The sequence below is a fragment of the Protobothrops mucrosquamatus genome, unplaced genomic scaffold, assembly GCF_001527695.2.
Source record: "Protobothrops mucrosquamatus isolate PMUCROS unplaced genomic scaffold, P.Mucros_1.0 scaffold126, whole genome shotgun sequence".
Lineage (NCBI taxonomy): Eukaryota > Metazoa > Chordata > Lepidosauria > Squamata > Viperidae > Protobothrops > Protobothrops mucrosquamatus.
Genome location: NW_015386493.1, coordinates 412087 through 425565, shown reverse-complemented (window position 1 = coordinate 425565; position 13479 = coordinate 412087).

Here is a 13479-nt window from a genome sequence, read left to right as displayed (position 1 = left end):
GGGCTTCATCACTGGAGGTGTTTTTTTTTTAAAAGAAAAGACTGGACAGTTACCTGTCTGAAATAGTATAGGGTCTCCTGCTTGAGCAGGGGGTTGGACTAGAAGACCTCCCAGGTCCCTTCCAGCTCTATTCTGACTTCCATGTCCCAATAGTTCAAATCTGAAAACTGGGCTCAGAGTAACCCATCACATTTATTCAATGACCCTTTAATTATCAAAATCTCAAGCTCTCAAAATTCTTTAATGAAAATTCTTTCCAGGAATGAAAGAGATATTGGTGGTTGTTATTGTTATCTTCTTTTTCTTTCTTCCCCATCTTCCCCATTTTCTCTTAGGAAAATAAGGACACAATAAATATTGGGGGGGGGGGGGAGGGAAGAGATTCAAAATCCATAGAGGCAATATTGCTTGGAAGCCAAGTGAAGTTTTAGAACGTAACTGTGATGTCATCATGGCATAGTTTAAGAAGCATTTATTTATTACATTTATATTTTATTCACTTCTGCATTTATAAATCTCATTTAAGGATAATCTCAGCACTGCATAAAAGCAACAGCTACATTCAAAGAAATAGTAATGCTAACAATGACATACATTAATACAATGTAAAATTATGGTGCATGTTATAATTTGCCTCAGCATCCTCAGGGAAAGGGAGCAGATACATCAGTTTCTCCTACCCGCAACTAGATTATAATGCACATCTTCTCTGTCTCCTGCTATGTTCTCAGTTTTTCCCACTTTGCATGAAGAGCTCATGCACACCCAGTGGAAAAACAATTAACTCAAGAATGGGGGTGGGGGGAAGAGAGAAAATAGGCTTATCCGCCAACTTACTCAATGTTTGACAGACTTCAGCTGAATGTCATATATGCACAAATATATGTGGATGCCTTAATTGTCAAAAAGAAAATTTTAAAGCAGCAAGCATATTATTTATTTAAACCATTTGTTCATATATCCTGAAAGGACTATTTCTTCCTCCATATAAGTGTCTTTTGTTAGTTAACTCTATTTGCATAGTTGAAGGGGCAGATTTATTTATTACATTTATCTTTTATATATTCATCCAATCAAGGCTAGTTTCTGTGGGCTACAAAAACAACAGCTGCACCTAAGCAAATAGTGATACCAACAGATAATATACAATAACAAAAATACAATATAAAATTAAGTACAAATTATAATTAATATATTATGCCTGGTATCAGAAATTCTAGAGGACTTGTCCAAAAGGCCTTTTGGAAGAGCCAAGTTTCTACTAGCTTTCAGAAAGCCAGAGAGTGGATGATACTCTTTATTTGAGAAGCCAGCAATTCCTAAAAGAAGAGTCATCACAAAAATTGTTGCTTTGGGTACCTTTCCCACCATATTTCTTGATAATTTAAGATTTTCAACAGACAGTCTCTGTCTGCTGACTGAGCAGGCAGAATATATACAGAATAGATTCTGTATAGAATTGGTGGTCATGAGGATACCCAAGCTCTGACCCATTTATGGCTTGGGTATCTTGCCCTTGTAAATGTATCAATAGCCAATGATACTCCAAGAGTAAGAGTCTGTAACAAGACTGTCCAATAAGCATATTGGCCATTGGATTTTTCACCAACTGAATTTTCCAGGTCTTTAAAATTGTTCCATGGAAAGCTGATATTCATTTATTTATTTAAAATAAAACCCCAGCCAAAAAAAAAGAACAACCATTAAAAGGCAATGAAACATGCAAGATTCTAACCCAAGTCATGGAGAAAGAGCCTGATTTTCAAACCTCTTTTGAATATGGCCAGGGTGGAGGCCAAATGTATTTTGAAGAGGAGGAGGATGTTCCAGAGAACAATGTTGTGACAGAGAAGACATGTTTCTTAAGTCCCATCAGATGGGCCTGATGGGATCTATTTAGTGGATGGGACTTGGGGCATGTCAACTCTGCCTAATTGTACAAGCCAGAAGAAGTCATGGAAGACAATCCTTGGAAAACCAAGCTGTATGAGAAACTATAGGTTTCTGAATTGCACCTGAAACCCTAATTGTAACCAGTGCAGCTCAAGGAGATACACCCATAATTGCCCATGCATCTATATTCTGGATTAATTGCAGTTTCATGTTTAACGCATTGCAATTTTACAGTAATTCTTGTACCACAAGGTCTTATGTTCAGTCATGCCCTAGTCATCTCCTTCTTGGATTATTGTAATAGACTCTAAATGGAGCTTCCCTTGAAGACCATCTAGAAGCTTCAGTTGGTGCAAAATTGGTGGTATGGACAGTTATGTTTGCATCTACATCAGCATGTATTACGTCTCTGCTCCACAAATTGCATTGACTACCAATTTTCTTCTGAATTCAATAGTAATTACCTATAAAGCCCTACATGGCATAGAACTGGGATATTTGAGGGCCCACTCTCCCAATCACATTTACTCATCCCATTAGGAAGCAGAAAAAAAACATGTTGCAGATCCTATCCACAAAGGAATGTCATCTGATGTGACCCAGACAGAGAGCATTTGCCGACATATGGTCCAGCCTTTGAACATCATTCTTGCTAAAGCGAGATTGGTTCTGACTTTGTTAACCTTTTGGAAGAGACTGAAGACATGGCTTGGGGATTCAGTGATGTTAGTGAAGAGACTGCTAAGTGGTTGTACTGTTAGGAAAATGAATGGTCCTCTCCCACAAATCATATGTTTTACGGTTTTAATAGTTTTTATTGTTGTTAATGTTTTAATAATTTTTGCGGTTAAAGTTTTGGTTGGTTTTGTGTTATTCTTTGTATTTTCAACTTTGTAAGCTGCCCAGAATCAGGAAAGTGAGATAAGTAATTATATAAACTAATGCATAAATAAATCATGTAGGAGAAGACAAGACCATGAGTGACCAGCTTCAATGTCCCTTGTTCTAAGTTAGCCCAAAATTGGTACCCCAGCTGAAGTTGGACAAATGTCCTCCTGGCCACAGTTTCCAATTGCTATTCCAGAAGGAGCCATAAGTCCAAGACAAATGCCAGGTAGCAAGTCTTTAGGAGCACAATCCTACAAAGAGCACAATCTTATAAAATAATTTGGTGGTTGAAATAGTCATTCTCTCTTAGGTTAAATCTATTCCTCCCTATTCATGTTCTGACAATCTACAAACACTGGATCAAGCTTCCATAACAACCCCATTCATCCCAAGGTGGAGATATATAACTGGCCTTCATCTGCATATTGATAATATAATGGGTTTCCCATGGGTTTCATACAGATGCATAATAGGATAGGAGTAGGACCAAGCCTTGAGGCATTACATAATGTATCACCAAAGGGCTGAACTTTCCCCACCCAGCATGAAAACTAACCAGAATGTCTTAAGAAGAACTAGAACCACTGTAAAATTGTGCCACCAACTTCCAAACTTCCTAGGTAGTCCAGGAGCATACTTTGTTCAAAACTTTAAAAGCCATTTAGCAAGACAAGGATAGTCATATTCCTATTAGGCAAGTCTTGCTAACTCTTCCATGAAGATGACCAATGTATTCTGTTCCAGAATCTGAATCCTGTCTCTCATGAAACTAAATAATCCATTTGTTGTAGGTGCTTTGTAGCTATTGTTCCACCACTTTCCCCACACAGGGGAGATTGGATATACAGTAGAACATTATTTGTCAAATAAAGTGAATAGAAGACAGTATCTTGAAAATGGAGTGATCATAATGCCTCTTTCAAAGTTGCAATCATTATTCTGTCCCACAATGAGGTATTGACAATATTCTATCTCTGCTATGGGAACTCAAGGCAATTGAGATAGCTGCTTCCTTTTAATCATTTTATTCACACAATAGTCCTATTTCTAATCCCATGAATGGTTAAACATGATAATAATATGGCTGATAAATATTATGGCTAGGCAACTTTTCATATAAAATTAAACATTAAACCACAGTGATGCTTACCTTTTGTGTTCTCAACACAATCCTTGCTTGCTCATAAAGAGTCTCAAATAAATTGTTCAAATCAAAAGGTTCTGTATAAAAATGTATTTAATTTTCATAACATAAATTTTGAAGACTTCACAACTCATTTAATTAGGAAAAAAGGCTAGTATTAAGTAATATGATCTGTTTCTGTTATCTTTTTAATTTATTAAATGTATATTTTATCTTTCTATTTATGCAACACTTAAGGAACCTTCAAACAACTACGGTACTAATTATAAAATATAAGAATAAAATAAAAAAACAAGATCAAGAGAAAATTAAAATCAGGTAAAAGTATGTTTTTAGAGTATAAGTAATTTCATTTTTTAGATAATTTTGTTAATAGGGTTTAATGTTTTTATATTCTTGTTTTTATGATGTAGCCCCCACAGTCACTCAACAGTGAGATGGGCAGTAAATAAATTTAATAAATACATAAATACATGACATCCTAAATTTATATATAACAACTACAACAGTTTTACTGAACGTTGCCTTATTTGAATATATTTTAAAACTATGAATCAGGGCTAAGAGATAGGGCATGGAAGTCTGGAAGTCTCTACATATACAAATAGAGTTTGAGACTATGGTATCTTTAGAAACCTGACTCTAGAAGCCAATGCACACAGAATTACACAATCATAAGGGCAACAGAACATAATTCCCAGCTCCGTGAAATAATGCATTTTGCTGCATCCCTGACAGATGGCTGCTCAGCCTCTGCTGAAATATATCTAGTGAAAGGGAGCTCATCAATTACATTGTCCACTGTAATTTGTTCTTTTGTCAAATTCCTCTTATCATTAGGCATTTTTCCTAACATTCAACCATAATCTGCTTTTATGTAAGTTATCACTGCTGTACAGTGCCTTGCACTCAAGAACAATAGAGGACACATCTTGACCTTTTATGTAATACCTCTTCAGCTTCAGTGTTATCTTGCTTCACTCACTTTTTTCTTGAGAGTGAACATATCCAGTTGCCTCAGTCTCTTATAAAATTTAATTTCCAGTCTCCTGATCTTCCTCATTATTCTACTTTGCACTTTTTGCTTCGGCCTATTTCCTGACTATTCAATTGTCCTTAACTGTATTAATGCACCAAAGTACCATGGTGCCCTTTCTTGTATCTTTTATTGGGGAAGGGTTGAAGCTCTCCTAGCAATGTCTCTTACGTTTTTAAAAGTTATTGTGACAATGAACCATGCAAAGATAGGACAAGGGGCTTAGGATGGCTAAATTTTGTTCACCTCCAGTCAGAGAGTAGAAGTGCTGTTCCACACATAAACGTTCCCAGCACTTGTTATGAGAACAGCTGCAGAGAGCTGTAATTCAGTTTATGAGGATGTGGAGAGCTGGGAAAACTGGTTGTATGGAACTATCGTACTTCCTGTGTTAGGATCAAAACAAGAATGGCTTATTTCTTTATGCCTTTCTCCACTCTGAAAGAGAAAGCTGTCATTATATTTGTGTCTTAGCTGAGTCAGAATTAGTATCTGGCAGATTTTTACAGCAATCGTTGTTAGCACAATCCAATACCAAAACTCAGTTGTTGGGTATACCTGGTGCCATTTTCATATATTGCACTACAAAATTTGAAGTTTACCTTGTCATCCGTACTAAAAGACTCCACTTATACTAAAATAAGTTTGAAAAATGCAAAATAGAAGTAATTTTGGTTAAAGTGTGGCGCTTGATAAGTAAGATAGTGGGGTTTGGATATTTATTAAACAAATTTGGTTTATTATATCATTGACAAGTCCCCATGTGCAAGAAAATTGTTTAAAAAAATGAAGTATTTGTTTTGATAACTTATGCATGAAATACATGAAATCCTGATAAGAATCTTGTTATAGCTGGGAAATATTGTTGGATGAAAGGGTATGCAATTCATCCAGCCAGGCAATCAGATATGGAGATTGTATCAGGGGTATTAAGTCTCAGGAAACACTGGAGTGCTGAACTATTCATACTCTTCCTGCTCAAATACAGCCTGCAATAGCCAGACTGAAATATCTTCCATGTAGAATATGATAATTTCCAATTAATTGTGATAGTGTGGAATCAGGGAGAAACAACTGCCTACACATCCTCCCCTGTGCATAATTGAGTTGGATGTGAGCTCCGAATAATTTTCTGTTTTTAATAACTAACAGAACATAGACAGGAATAACACTGAAGTTATCAGTAGAACATTAGGAATGAAAGGAAAAGAATACTGAAATAGACGACAAGAAAACACTGGAGGGGGGGAAAGAAAGCTATGAAAGCAAACCTGTTGTAATATGAACTGTATTTTCTGGGCATCTATTGAGGACATTAATGTCCTCTTTGCATAATAGGATTAGGTGGCTCAACCCATTATTGTTATACTGTATATGCTGAAATAAATGCTCATTATGCTTGGTTAGAAATAAATATATAAAACATCTCCAGAAACATTACATTTATGCAAAGGCACAGAGGTTTGTAACAGGAGTATTAATAGCTCTCATAATCTTCTGACAAGATTAAGACTGCAATTCTCTGTGTGCAAAAATACAGTACATACAAGTAGTTTCTCACTGAACATGCATATTTACATTGAAATAGAAAAGAAAGCAAATTAGACAGTTAATAAAATAATTTATAAAAAGTATGTGGAATAATAGTAAGGTAATGGGAACATTCATATGTTTCATTGGAAAAATGTTACAGCATCTCCATACTTAATGGAAAATAGAAGGTAAAATTTTTGTGAGCAAAAGACACAAACACAGAACACTAATAATGCTTTGTTTCCAGTCTTCTTTTCTGTTTTACTACCTTAATTATTCCTATGATATTCCAAGCATCCTATAGGATATATGGATACTAATATAACTTGTACCAGTCACAAATTATTTGAGTGAATTCTTCAGTTCATTTAGTTGTATATAATTAACACTGGTGAATTTTTATTCTATTTTCTAGTCCAAAACTGATTTTCAGATGTGAAATAAAAATAATAAAATAATTCAAAATTTCCTGTGGGAATACTAGCATTTTTTTTAATCTGGTGCTTTTTCTTTTTCACAACTCAAGATGGCAAACATACCAACAGTACTTCTTTCTCCTAGTTTCCCTACAACAACAACTCTGTGAGAGAGTGATTGGCCCAAAGTCACACACCTGATTTTTCATATCCAAGTGGGAACTAGAACTCACAGTCTCCCGGTTTCCAGGCCAACACTTTAACTACTACACCAAACTGTTTCTCTTTCTCTTTCTTCCTGGAAAAGGAATATTTGAAGTAATACATAATATGCAGTTTCTGGCTTAATAGAGAAATAAATATTTTCTTTTGTTTTTAATTTAAAAATGTTATCTTTATTAAGTTAAATGAGATAATTTACTATAACTATTTTTTATTCAAAGTCAGCTTTTTAATTTTTCCGAGTTTGATTCAAAACTTCTAAAATTATTCAGTCACCTAGCTTAAAGATATTCATTTATTATACCTATAGTTTTAATTCAAAAATTGATATGCTGACATAATAATTTTGTACGCAAGGATACGTGAACCCATTTAAGCTCAAAAAGATAATTAACTTCAAGCAAGTGAAAAAGGAGCTGCAAGTCAGCAACGAACAGAACTGCACCTGAAGTGAAAGAGCTAGACTGCTACAGACTTGAAGCTGCTTATCTATGTCAGAAATATGACACATTGTTTATAATGATTCTGCAAACTAATTTAAGGGAACATAATGACAACGCTAGGTAATATTACATGTGATGAATCTGCATACAATACTCCACTTTGTGAAACATTAAAACTGAGCTGCCTTTAAAAACCACTTTGAAGCTGAGGCTTGTACAACGCGCAGCGGTAGCTGGAAAACACTTCCTCAACAAGCGCTCTCAGGAAGAGAATAATGTTTACTGCTTTTCTATGGGAGCCAATCTGACTTCATGGGAAAAGCTTTTCCACATCAAGGGATCACTTCAAGATGTGATATATACACGATTTTAAATCCTAGGACTTTTTCAACCTTTTTTGTAAGGGATTTTACAAATTTTGAGTTACAACTGATGAATCAACACCCTCAGAATATATTGTTGAAGTGGTTGATAATATGATATTTTGCAAATATTTAAGGAGCAAGAAGCTCTATATATGAGAAGACATTTAAAACTTTGGAAGAGCTAAACAAAAACTAGCAATAACTGAAAGCTGGTTTCCTGCCAAGATAAATTGAAATTGAAATGGATCCAAGGCCAAATATCCAGAGAATGAAATACATATAGTATTTTAAAGATCCCCATTCTAGAAAGTAAACAATCACTGGCAGTTGCAATTGGGGTGAGGTCAGGGACAGGGGGAACAAGAGCTGTTTCAGTTGAATTAAGGTGGTTTAGTTGACATAACATTTTTTGAAGAATAAATCTCTTCAAAGTTGATTTGATTTGGGGCGATGGGGGTGGGAGAGATATCCCAAAAATATTGTCATAAAGTATTACTAGGAAGAAAGAATGCAAACATTTTGGAATGCAAAGGTGAAAGAAACCAAAAAATATTTTTAGATTTGCTTCCAAGAGTAGTAAAGAAGCTTAAAGAGTTTTATCAGGCACACCGCATTGCCAGAAAATGGGATTAAGGCATTCTTCTTATAACTTATACATGTTGGCTTAGTCCTGGATAATTGTATGAGAAAATGGTATGATCCTGAAATAGCTAGCTAAAATATAAACTGTTTTATGGAACATTAAAGAGTTAAGAGGTAAAATCAAATGGGAAAGGATTTTTCATAAATTAAAGAGAATGAAGTCTAAAATATTCTTCTTGATCAAAATTAATAGTCTATCTAATGAAAATAGTTTTTTACTATAACAGAATTGATCAGATATAAATATGATGAATAAAAGTCCCTGCAGGGTTTTTTGTAACATTTCTGGGAATGTCTTGTCATTTCCTTCTTCCACCAGTATAAATCAAAATTAGAAGGATGTTATATTATTTTGATTGTTAGAGGTTACCCAAAACGTCTGAGAAACATATGGACCAGATTATTATGGCTAAGTATTTGAATGTAATACTAGATGCACTACTGGATCAGAATAAGAATTTCACGAGGAAAAATGTTGGAATATTCCTCATGCATTGGTAACTCCTAATGGACTTTTTTGTTGAAATGGGATAGAAAAGATGACAATTTCTGGTTTGGATATAGATAAAAGTTAGACTCTAGGGAGAAAGTTTTTTTATTTGTAACTTTAAAAGGGGAAAAAGTTACTATACTTGATGACAAGCTTATACTTGATGTGATGAAGATTGGAAGTCACTTCTTTAATATTGTCTTTGTTGCCTTTTTTCCTTTTCTATTTCTTTTTTCTTCTAATTTAGTTCATATTAATTTTACAATGTTTATTTAAAACATCAATAAAATTATTTAAAAATTGAAGTAAACCACTATTTAGTTTACATTTTTTAAAAAAGAATGTAAAATGATAGGTAAATTACTTTTTAGAAAGTAAAGCATACTGCATTTGTCCTATAGTATATTCTTTACTTGTACTTACTTTAAAGAGATGCATCTATTTCTGCCTGAGATAATTTCCTGAATTTGTGTATTTTCTGAAGACAGATTTTTCTTTTTTCTTTTTAAAAAAATCAGCTATTTTAAAACTCCAGATAATTTCACCATTCCTCATTATGTCACTGCAAATTTCCATATTTGTTTGTTGTAGTCACTTTATAGTCACATGAAATAGTACAAAACAATTCAGTTTCTGTCAGCCAAATAACAAATTAGCACGTTTCATTTCAATCTTTCACAACATACTGTAAGAATGTATTTCAGTCTTCAAAATTCCTGTCAGATAAAAATTAGTAACTCGTAAATTGTTGATTTCTGTTCTAACTACTAAACTGGTAATTTAGCTGCAGGCTAAAAACTGTTGAGCTAAAATGAAATCATTCATTATATCGTTTTTTTAAAAACTGAGGTATATTATAAAGATCTGCTTTCTTGGCTGTCCAAGATATCTTTAGGAGTCTTCTTTAACATTAGAAGCATCAATACTCTTCCTATCCTGCTTCGTCAAAGTCCAACTTTCCTTTCCACAGAGTGGAATGGAATGGCTTGTGTTATTTATGTATGTATTTATCTATTTATGTTTAAGATTATATTGTAATATTTTCTCGATGGTAATATAATGGCATCATAATTAACTTGAAAGAAATTGAAAAATTAATTGAAATTGTAATTATTATATAAGATCACACTTAAGGAGCTTTGAAATAAAAAATATATAATCAGCTTTTTTGCACTGTGCAGCTGGTAAGACAGTATAATAATAATATCATTTTAAAGAAATTGTGTATGCAATTGAACATTCATTTTATATTTTGATGACTGATGTCTCTAGAATCAAGGGTTAGCTGAATGATGAAAAATATAGAGATAAAAGCAGTAATAGTAGAATTATTTATCTATAATTATGTAAGTATAATGCTTTCACTCAGTCAAGAATAATAATTAAATTTACCCATGATGTCATCGGGAGGTTTTAACGGATTGTTGACAATAGGATTGTTTTACATCTGATCCATTAATAAAATCTGTTTTTTTTTCTCACAGATAAATATAAAATTTGTCCCTTCAATTGCCATTATTGGATAATCTGACTTTCGTATCTCAAAACACAAAGTTTATTTTATTTAAAGGTTAAAAATAACATTGCATTGAAAAATTGTTTTATTCACTATTCTAAGTTATGGCATTATATGATTTCCCCTGCACTTATATAGAAACTTAAATTTCAAGTTGCACATGCTGTTGATGCCTTCTCTTTTAGCTAATGGAGGTTATAGTTTGGATTAATAGTCTACAGCTCCATATTCATTTATTCTTCCACTAAAGAATATCTCTTGAAAGGGCTTTGTGTGGAAGCTTTAATAACTATAGCTATATAATTTATAAGGTAGTGTTTCTCAGTCTTTGCAGCTTTAAAATGTGTGGACTTCAACTTTAAAATGTGTTGACTGCTGACTGGAGAATTCTGGAAGTTGAAGCCGAAATATCTTAAAGTTGACAAGGTTGAAAAACACTGTTCTAAAAAAAAAATGACATTCTTCATTAAGTTGGGGAAATATTTATCGGTGTTCAACAGTCACGTATCATCTGATCGTTTCTTAATGTAGTGACATTGTAGAAGGCCATTGTATTTCAACATCTTTTAATTTTTCCTTCATATTAAGATTCTAGAACTTTAGACTTCATAGGGTTGTGATTGTATCTAAATTGCTTGTCATTTTCCACTCATGCTAACAAAGATAATGGAGAAATCTTAACACAGCTCTAGTACACTAGGGAGAACCCCAAGATCACTTCAGGCCAACTGCTTATCTGTATATTTATCAGACTTTTGGTCTACATCCAGGTACTGTCAATTTGCATGATGAACAACTATGCCATCTAGCTAAGGTTAGGTCGTGTAATTGTGGTGTCATGTAAACAAGGCCGTGAGGTTTTGAAGCCAAGTGTAAATGGATCGACCTATCGACAAGTGATTTAGTCCATGATAAGGATAAATGACTCTGATGTTTCCACTTGTGTTCAGAGTTTTGACTGTCTTGGGGTATTTGCTGTTGTTCCACTGTGCTGTCAATAGTTGAATGGAGATTTGTTATCATCCTGCTTGGTATGTTATGCTTTTGTTTCTGTTTAAACCTGCCTGCTGAAGTGAACAATAAAGCTTAAAATCTCATTATTTTTTTATTGTCTCTGGGTCCTAAAAAAGAATCAGTTTTGCTTGGCAATATACTTAAATAGCTTGTCTATCAAAATAAAGTGCTTCCCTGAATTTTATTTCGCTCAAATGCTTTTCCTGTTGTTTCTGCAATATAAAGTAACTAATGAAACTGAAATCACAAGGTTCAGTTTTTACATTTTGAGCTACTATCAATTGCTTTTACAACTTTATGAAGTTGAAATTGTAGTATTTTTGATTTATAGACTACCACTCTGCGTTTGTTCTGGGAGAACATATTCTACTTTATTAAATAATCAAATCAGAGTAGAATATCGTTCCAATATTAAGTTGCTTAAACAATGCACAATTAAATTAACTTGAAGTTAAATACTAGTTAAAGAGTGAAGTCAAGCTGGAAGCTCAACTGACAGCAATCCAATTTAAGCTGATATATTGGAAAAGCAGTAACTATTTTCTAGTTCAATAAGATAATTTGTTTTAGGGAAACAAATAAGATTATTTGTTTTATTTGTAATAGCTATTTGGCAGTTATAGTCTTAAAGGATTTGTTTGTTTATTAATCTTTTTTTATGTCAGCCTAAAAAATAAGATAATTGTGGGTGCCTTAAAGGAATGTCTCAAAAGTTTTCCTAGGGCCATGGTGGCGAACCTAAGGCACGCGTGCCAGACTGGGCATGCAGAGCCCTTTCTGTTGGCACATGCGCCAGAGGGACGCTCCTCTCCCCTTCTCCACATGCACCTGTCTAGTGGGAACTGGAGAGGGCAGGGAAACTGAATCCAGCAGTGCTCTCGCGGGAACAGCTGCAAGAACTGGGTGGGGAAAGGGGAACTTATAAGATCAGGTTTTGGTGGGAGTGCAGCGAGAGAGCGAGTGAGCGAGCAGATGAACTTTGGAAGTGGGTTCCCTCAGCCTCTCCCCGCCTCCAGGCTGGTGCTGGTCAGATTCCCCCCCCGTGGGCAGCGCTACGCCTGTCCCTGGCCAGCCCTCCTCCTCCATCCTCCTGCTCCTTCTACGGGCTGACTGTGGCTTACCGAGCCGGGCAGCGCCTCTCCCCGCATGCGTCCTCAGGTGGAGGAGTCGGGCAGCCACGACTCTCACTCCCCTCCAGCCTCCATCTGCCTGAGGCCTGAGCTTGGCATGCCCGGCTGGCTGGCAACAGGCTGGAGAGCACGGGACAGTGGCAGCTGCCCTGGGATGAGGGGTAGGTGGGGTGGGTGCTCCCAATTTCCACGGGGGAAGAAGCAGCATGGAGGCTCCGCGCCCAGTCCAGTCCAGCCCAGCCCCGGCATGGCATGGAAAGTGAGGCAGCAGCCCCATGTGCGTCCCCGCGCGTGAGTGCGTCCCTGCCCTATGAGGCAAGCAGAGCCACAGTGGCTACCTGCCTGCACTCTTCTGCCGCAGAAGAGTGCAGACAAGCAGCTGCAGCTCTCACTCCCCTCTGGCAGCTGCCCCGGGCATGAGAGGTAGGTGGTATAGGTGCTCCCAATGTCCGCAGGGGAAGAAGTGGTGAGGAGGCTCTGTGCCCAGCCAAGTCCAGCCCAGCCCTGGCACGGCAAGCGAGGCAGCAGCCCCCTGTGCGTCCCTGAGTGCGAGCATGTCCCCACCCTGCCAGACAAGTGGAGCCACAGCATCTGTGGCAGAAGAGCGCAGGCGGGCAGCAGAAGGCATAAGGAGCCCTGATCCCAGCACAGCCCCTCCCCACTCTCCTCCCCCCTCAGAAGAGCTGTGGGGCTCAGGAGCCTCTCCCCATGCCCTCCCACTTCCCAGTGAAGAAAACCATTGCGAGA